The sequence below is a fragment of the Bison bison genome, unplaced genomic scaffold (genome assembly GCF_000754665.1).
Source record: "Bison bison bison isolate TAMUID 2011002044 unplaced genomic scaffold, Bison_UMD1.0 scf7180017864234, whole genome shotgun sequence".
Lineage (NCBI taxonomy): Eukaryota > Metazoa > Chordata > Mammalia > Artiodactyla > Bovidae > Bison > Bison bison.
In genome coordinates, this window is record NW_011494806.1 from 446,480 (window position 1) to 454,835 (window position 8,356).

At 41.8% G+C, this 8,356-nt stretch overlaps 1 protein-coding gene across 1 annotated transcript in view; it reads right to left on the reverse strand.

The window, feature by feature from the left end:
* RPGRIP1 (retinitis pigmentosa GTPase regulator interacting protein 1) overlaps positions 1 to 8,356 on the reverse strand; it is a 56,268-nt gene that overhangs the window by 18,555 nt on the left and 29,357 nt on the right. The window lies entirely within an intron of this gene.

Here is an 8,356-nt window from a genome sequence, read left to right on the forward strand (position 1 = left end):
ACTCAGTCATGTCCGACTCTTAGCAACCCCATGGACTGCAGCCTACCAGGCTCCTCCGTCCATGGGATTTGCCAGGTAAGAGTACTGGAGTGGGGTGCCATTGCCTTCTCCAATGCATGAAAGTGAAAAGTGAAAGTGAAGTCACTCAGTCATGTCCGACTCTTAGCAACCCCATGGACTGCAGCCTACCAGGCTCCTCCGTCCATGGGATTTGCCAGGTAAGAGTACTGGAGTGGGGTGCCATTGCCTTCTCTGTATATAAATCTATCTTTGTGCTAACACTGACAGTGTAACACTGTCTGAATTGCTGCAGCTTCATAGTAAGCTTTGAAAATCAAATAGTACAAACATTTCAATTTTTTTATTTTACTAAATTGTTTCAGGTAGATTCTTTGCTTTTCTATATAAAATTTGGGTAGAATTGCATCATTTTTATAATTTTGAGTGGTCCAATCCATAAACATGGTACATTTCATTTATTTGAATTTCCCTTAACTTCTCTTAAAAACTTTTGTAGATTTCAGTATATAGGACTTACCTTTCTTTCATTAAACTTATTCCTAAACCTCTTTAAAGTTTAGAGGATAGTGCGAATGTAACTGTTTTCTTCATTTAAGATCGTTCATTTATAAAATACGGAAATACAATTAATTTTGAAATACTGATTTACATATTGCAACCTTATTCACTTGCTCCTAGTTTCAGTTGTTTAAAATTTTTTATTGGTTTCTTATGATTTTCTAAATAGAGGATCATGTTGATTGCAAATAAAGGTAACACTATTTCTTCCTTTCCCATCTGTACAACTTTTCTTCTTGCCTTTTTGCAATATTTTTTTTTCTTATTGCAATAATTAAAACCTCCACTACAATGTTAAACAGGAGTGCTGGATTGTCTGCACTTGTCTGAAACTGAGATGAGGAAGAGGAAAGAGCCAGCCCTGGCTTGCCAAACTACCACATTGCTGTTCTTGTGTTTTATTTGCAACCAGTTCGTGCAGGTGCCTGGCAACCCTCCAAGCTCTAATGAAGGCTCTGTTTCTCCTAGTGCTGAGGTCATGTGAATGCACACATCTGTGTTTGCCGGAGAAGCCCTCAGGAGGTCTTGGTCAGACGACTCTGATCTTTGTCCTTTCCTGGATGGGGATACCCTTCAGTGGGGCACAGACTGTGAGGGCTACTACTTCGTCATCCACCTCAGTAGCTGGCAGTTTCTTGTCATTATATCCAACGTTTTGGAGAGTGAGAAGGAGAAAGACGGGGATAGACTCAAGTAGGACACTGAGAACATGCAGAAGCTACTTTTCGAGGAAAAAAGACTAAAGAACTCCCAACTGACCCAAGCAGCATACTTATTCAGCCTCTCTAATGAAGAGAGAGTCAGGAGGCCAGAGAGAATTTTTGACTGCCAAACGTCAATTAGAGGTCAAATGGGACTTACTGAAATACAAAACATAGTCTGAAAAGAATAAACCCTTTTCCTCAATGATGAACATAAAGGTGGTTTTGCACTATCTTTACAAATCTCAGGAAGAGCAGCTTGTGAAGGCTGCAATGGTCTATGATACGGAGATATCCCAATATTTGAAAAATGAAATGGGTATCATGAACTCAAATTGTTCTGCCTCAAGCACCTTTCAGAAAGGTTTGCTACAGTTACAAAAGGGGATATTTCTGGAAAATGAAAATGTATCAAAACCAGATATTGAGAGTCCAAGAATGATCAATAATTGCTTCCTGTCTGGATGGATCTTTATTCCATGTTTGGCTCAAACAAGAATCTAGTATTTCTGGACATCAGAGATTTCTTAGTACTTCATTGGTGAGGATTCTTTATGAGAAATTAGGCTCTTCTGTCATGTGCAGAAAGTGATTCTCAAAGTTATTTCCTCAGCTGATGCTTATTGAAACTTCTGCCTCACTTTTGGTGGCTATAAGTGGCAATGCATAAGAAGGCAACACATCTGTCCTTCAAAGGAAAACGACCAAAATGATGTTCTTTCCGCATTGTGTGAGGCCTTGAGACACCCAAAATGTAATCTGTACTGTCTCATGCTGGTATCTTGTTCTGTCACCATTCATCATTGAGTTCATCTTTCCTTCTCCCTTTGAAACCAAGCACTCACTGGCATTTTTGAACCTCACAGAAAATGAGCTTCTGGATGAAAGTGTCAAGTTGCTGTATGTAACTTTGAGACACCTAAAGTGCTTCCTCCAGAGGCTGACATTGGAAAGTTTTTACCTTAAAAAATCCTATTGCAAGGATCTCTCTTCTGCTTTGATTGTCAATCAGAGGCCGACACATTGCTCTTGGTAAGAAAGTCCTCACGGATGACAGGATGAACCTTCTGTGTGTGAGGGCTTGAGTTACCCCAGTGTAAACCCTAGATCCTGGGGCTACAGAGCTGCAGTATAACCAGGGATGTTTGCAATCATTTCTCAAAGCTTCTCTAATAAAAATCAAGCCTAAAACACTTGAATCTGGGGCTGAATTACATAGGGATTACCGTACTGAAGTTTCTGTGTGAATCTTTGAAAAAACCACTGTGGGAGATCAACCAAGATGGTGAAACAGAAAGACCCTGAGCTCATCTCCTCTCACAAACACACCAAAATCACAACTTTTGACAGAACAACTATCAGGGAAAAAAACAGAACCTTCTAGAAAGAAAATTCAATTAAAGCTATAAAGAAGGAACCACAACAAGATGGGTAGGGGGTGGACTTGTGATACAGTCAAGTCCCATACCCTCTGGTGGGCAACCCACAAACTGGGGAATAATTACAACAGCAGAGGTTCTCCCAGAGGAGAGGGAGATCTCAGCCACACATTGGGTTCCTCAGCCTGGGGGACCTGCACTGGAAAGATTCACCCCCCAGAGCATCTGACTTTGAAGGCCAGACAAGTTTACTTTCAGGAATCCCAGGGGACTGGGAAATAGAGACTTCATTTTAAAGTGTGCACACAAAATCTCATATGCTGGAGGACTCATGGAGGAAGCAATAAATTGAGAGGAGCTTGATAGGAATCCCACCTCCTGATCTCGAAGAATCTCCTAGAGAGACAGTAGGCAAGTGCAGCTTACCCTGGGACATGGACACTGACAGCAGCCATTTTGGGGAGCTCCTTCTACCACCTAGACACCGCTGCTGGCAAGCACCACTGTGGAATCCTCCCTCTACTTAGGAGCCTCAGGACCAAGCCCTGTGCTGGCCCAGTGGCCTGTAGGTGCCAGTGCTGGGGTGCCTCAGGCCAAGCAACTAACTGGGTGGGGAGACAGCCCCACCCATTAGCAGACAGGCTGACTCAAGATTCCATGAGCCCACAGTCAACTCTGGACATGGCCAACCCTTCCGGAGAGCCTGCTCTAGCCTCTGGATCAGCCTTACTCAGCAGGGGGCAGACATCATACACAAGCAAACCACAATCACCCAGTAGGCCCAATTGGGACATGGGATTGACTGGGCCCCAGCCATGCCCACGAGCTTTGGGACACCCAGGACCCCACATACAACTGCGTCAGAAACTGGCCCACTCCACCAGTGATCTAACACCAGCTCTGGGACACCCAAGCCTTGCAACAAGACTCCAGGATCTGGCTCTGCCTGCCCGTAGGCCAGCACTAACCCCAGAGTCTGACTTCACCCACCAATGAGTAAGCTATAGCCCTGGAGTCTTATGGACCCTGATTATGCCAAGCAGTAGCCCTGAAGACCTCTGGGGTTCCACAATCAGCTGCCTTGTGACTTGGTCTTGCCAACTGGTGCCAGCAGCCTCCACAAAAGGCAGGGCCGGGCAAGCAGGTGGACCAGGAGCCAAATAAGCTCACCAGACTGCCCACATAGCCAGCCCACCACAACAGAAGGACTCATGCAGCCCTCATAGGGGGAATCCCTAGAGTATGTAACTTGAGTGACAAGAGGGGAGTGTGCTGCTGGGATGCATACAGTGTCTACTGCAAAAGGCCATTTCTCCAAGGTCGGGAAATAGGGAATAGCCAACCTACAAGATACAGCAACATGGGCAAAATGAGGCAACAGTGGAACATGTTTCAGACAAAGGAACAAGATAAAACCCCAGAAGAAGTAGTTAGTGAAGTGGGCAACAGCAATCTACACGAAAAGAAATTCTAGGTAGTGATTGTAAAGATGATCAAAGAACTTGGGAGGAGAATGAATGTAGACTGAGAATTTATGTAAAGAACCACCCCTCAGAGATGAAGACTACAATGACTGAAATGAAAAATATACTAGAAGGATAAACAGTAGACTAAATGATACCTAGGAATGGATCAGTGAGCTACAGTAGTGGAAATCACTGATACTGAACAGAAAGAAGAAAAAACATTGAAAAGAAATAAGGACATTTATAGAGACCTCTGGGACAACACCAAGCACACTAATATTTGCCTTACAAGGGCCCCAGAAGAAGAGTGGGAGACCGTGGTTTGATCTCTGGGTTAGGACCATCCCCTGGAGAAGGGAAAGGCTAACCACTCCAGTATTCTGGCCTGGAGAATTCCATGGACTGTATAGTCCATGGGATTGCAAAGAGTCAGACACCACTGAGGGACTTTCACTTTCACTTTCAGAAGAAGAGCCTGACAAAGGGGCAGAGAACATATCTGAAGTAACAAGAGCTGCAAATTTCCCTAGTTTGGAAAAGCAAATAATCACCCAGCACCAGGAAACATAGAGTTCTACATAGGATGAACCCAAAGAGAAACACACCAAGATAGAGAGTAATTAAAATGAGAAAAATTTAAGACAAAGAGAGAATATAAAAACAGCAAGGGAAAAGCAACACATAACATACAAAGAAAGTTCCATAAGGCTATCAGTTGACTTTTCAGCAGAAACTCTACGGGCCAGAAGAGAGTGACATGATATATTTAAAGCGACAAATGAGAAAAACATATACCCATGAATGTTTTATCCAGCAAGGCTCTCATTCAGATTTGATGGAAAGATCAAAAGCTTTATAGATAATCAAAAGCTAAGAGTTCAGTGCCACCAAACCAGCTTTACAGGAAAGATTAAAGAAATTTATTTAAGTGAAAAAGAAAAGACCACAACTAGAAACATGAAAATTATGAAAAGAAAAACTCATCCATCAGTAAAGGAAAACATACACAGTAAAGTTAGGAAATCATCCATACACAAAACTAGTAGGAAGGTTAAAAGACACAAGTAGTAAAATCATATATACCCACAATTGGGAAAGGAATACGTCAAGACTGATATTGTCACCCTGCTTATTTAACTTATATTCAGAGTACATCATGCGCAATGCCAGGCTGGGTGAATCGCAAGCTGGAATCAACATTGCCACAACAAATATCAACAACCTCAGATATACAGATGATACCACCCTAATGGCAGAAAGTAAAGAGGAACTAAAGACTCTCTTGATGAAGGTAAAGAGGAGAATGAAAAAGCTGGCTTAAAATTCAACATTCAAAAAATGAAGATCATGACATCCGGCCCTATCACTTCATGGCAAATAGATGGCAAAAAAAAAAAGAAACAATGGCAGATTTTATTTTCTTGGGCTCCAAAATCATTGCAGATGATGACTGCAGCCATGAAATTAAAAGACACTTGCTCCTTGGAAGAAAACCTATGACAAACCTAGACAGCATATTACAAAGCAGAGACATCACTTTGCCAACAAAGGTCTGTCTAATCAAAGCTATGATTTTTCCAGTAGTCATGTATAGATGTGAGAGTTGGACCATAAAGAAGGCTGAGCACCAAAGAACTGGTGCTTTCGAACTGTGGTGCTGGAGAAGATTCCTGAGAGCCCCTTGCACAGCAAGGAGATCAAACCAGCCAATCCTAAAGGAAATCAAGAGTCATTGGAAAAGACCCTGATGCTGGGAAAGATTGAGAGCAGAAGAGGGTGACAGAGGATGAGATGGTTGGATGGCATCACCAACTCAATGGACATGAGTTTGAGCAAACTCCAGGAGATAGTGAAGGACAGGGAAGCCTGGTGTGCTGCAATCCATGGGTTGCAGAGAGTCAGACACAACTTAGCAACTGAACAACAAAGCAGTTAAGGGATATATAAAACAATTAGATATAAAATATGATATCAAAAACAGTAATTGTAAGAGGAGGAGAGAACAAATATATTTGAAATTAAGAGATGAGCAACTTAAAACAATCACACACATATTGCTATACAAAAACCTCATTGTAACCACAAATCAAAAATCTATAATAGATAGAAGCACAAGAAAGAAAAATAAGTCCAAACATAATAGTAAATACATTAATTCAATCACAGAAGAAGAGAACAAAAAAAAGAAAAAAAAGGCTATAGAACAACCCCCAAATAATGAACAAAACAGCAATAACTACAAATCAATTGCTTAAAAAGTAAATAGATTACAGGCTCCAACCAAAAGACTGAATGTATACAAAGATAAGACCCATATATATACTGCCTACAAGAGACCCACTTCAGATCTAGAGACACACAGACAGACTGGAATGGAGTGTGTCTTTCCATTCCAATATCTTTCCATCAGAATGGAAAAAGGTATTCCATGGAAATGGAAATCAATCAAAAGCTGGAGTTGGGACTTCCCTGGTGGTCCAGTGGTTAAGACTCTGTGCTCCCAATGAAGAGGCCTGAGTTCAATCTAGTCAGGGACCTAGATCCTACATGTTGAAACTAAGAGTTCACATGCTGCAACTGAAGATCCTGCATGCTACAACTGAGATCCACTGCAGCCAAATAAATAAATATTAAAACAAACAAAGAAAAGGAAGCTGGAGTAGCAATACTCACATCAGACAAAATAAATTTTAAAATAAGGAGTGTTACAAGAGACAAAGATTAACTACATAATGATTAAGTGATCAATCCAAGAAGATATAACAATTGTAATGCTATGTGGCTCAGATGGTGAAGTGTCTGTCTGCTATGCGGTAGACCCGGGTTCAATCCCTGGGTCGGGAAGATCCCCTGGAGAAGGAAATGGCAACTCACTCCAGTACTCTTGCCTGGAAAATCCCATGGACAGAGGAGCCTGGTAGGCTACAGTTCATAGGGTTGAAAAGAGTCGGCCATAACTGAGAGACCTCACTGTCATTTTATGCACCTAAATACAAATAGGAGCACCTAAATATAAAGGCAAATATTATGAGAAATATAAGAAGTGGGACTATGGTTGTCGTTCTTGATGTCATTGTCCTTCTTAACAACAGTGCACCCATGGCTGTTTTTCTTTTAAATGGATACTTTTGGTATTTTCTCTTTGATTTTATTTTCCACAATCTTACTCTGATATGTCTAGATTTTGATTTTTACTTATCCTGCTTGAGTTTCATTTCATTGAATATTAATACCTTTTATGAATTCTGGAAAACTCCAAGTCATCACCACTTTATTGCCTTTGTTCCCCCTTCTTTCTCTTTTCCATTTAAGTACAGCTTGCATGCGTGCATGCTCAGTCACTTCAGTCATGTCTGACTCTTTGTAACCCTATGGACTTAGCCTGCCAGGCTCTTCTTTCAGGGATTCGCCAGGCGAGAATACTGGAGAGGGTTGCCGTGCCCTCCTCCAGGGGATCTTCCCCAACCAGGGATTTAATCCACGTCTCCTCCTTTGTAGGCGAGTTCTTTACCACTGAGCTCCCGGGGAGACCCTAGTACAGCTTAGACCTCATTTTCTCTCTCTTCTCCTTTGTAGTATTTTCCATCTTGTAGTCTCTCATTTTATTCTGGATATTTTCACCAATTCTCATTTTAGTTCTGTCTAATCTGCTTTCAACCCATCTCTTTTCCTCATAAATTTCTGTATTTAGCAGTTCTATCATTTCTATTGATTCATTTTCAAATTTGCAATATACTTTGCAAACATCTTGTCATTTGATTCAGGCAAAAAAATCCACATAAATGAATGCCAAAATTATTAGGTGAAATCTGATGAAGAATATTTATATGGACTCAAAACACTTTCTCATGGATTACTTAGTAACTCAGTTCAGTTCAGTTGCTCAGTCATGTCCGACTCTTTGAGACCCCATGAATCACAGCACTCCAGGCCTCCCTGTCCATCACCAACTCCTGGAGTTCACTCAAACTCATGTCCATCCAGTCAGTGATGCCATCCAGACATCTCATCCTCTGTTGTCCCCTTCTCCTCCTGCCCCCAATCCCTCCCAGCATCAGAGTCTTTTCCAATGAGTCAGCTCTTCGCATGAGGTGGCCAAAGTACTGGAGTTTCAGCTTTAGCATCATTCCTTCCAAAGAACACCCAGGGCTGATCTCCTTCAGAATGGACTGGTTGGATCTCCTTGCAGTCCAAGGGACTCTCAAGAGTCTTCTCCAACACCACAGTTCAA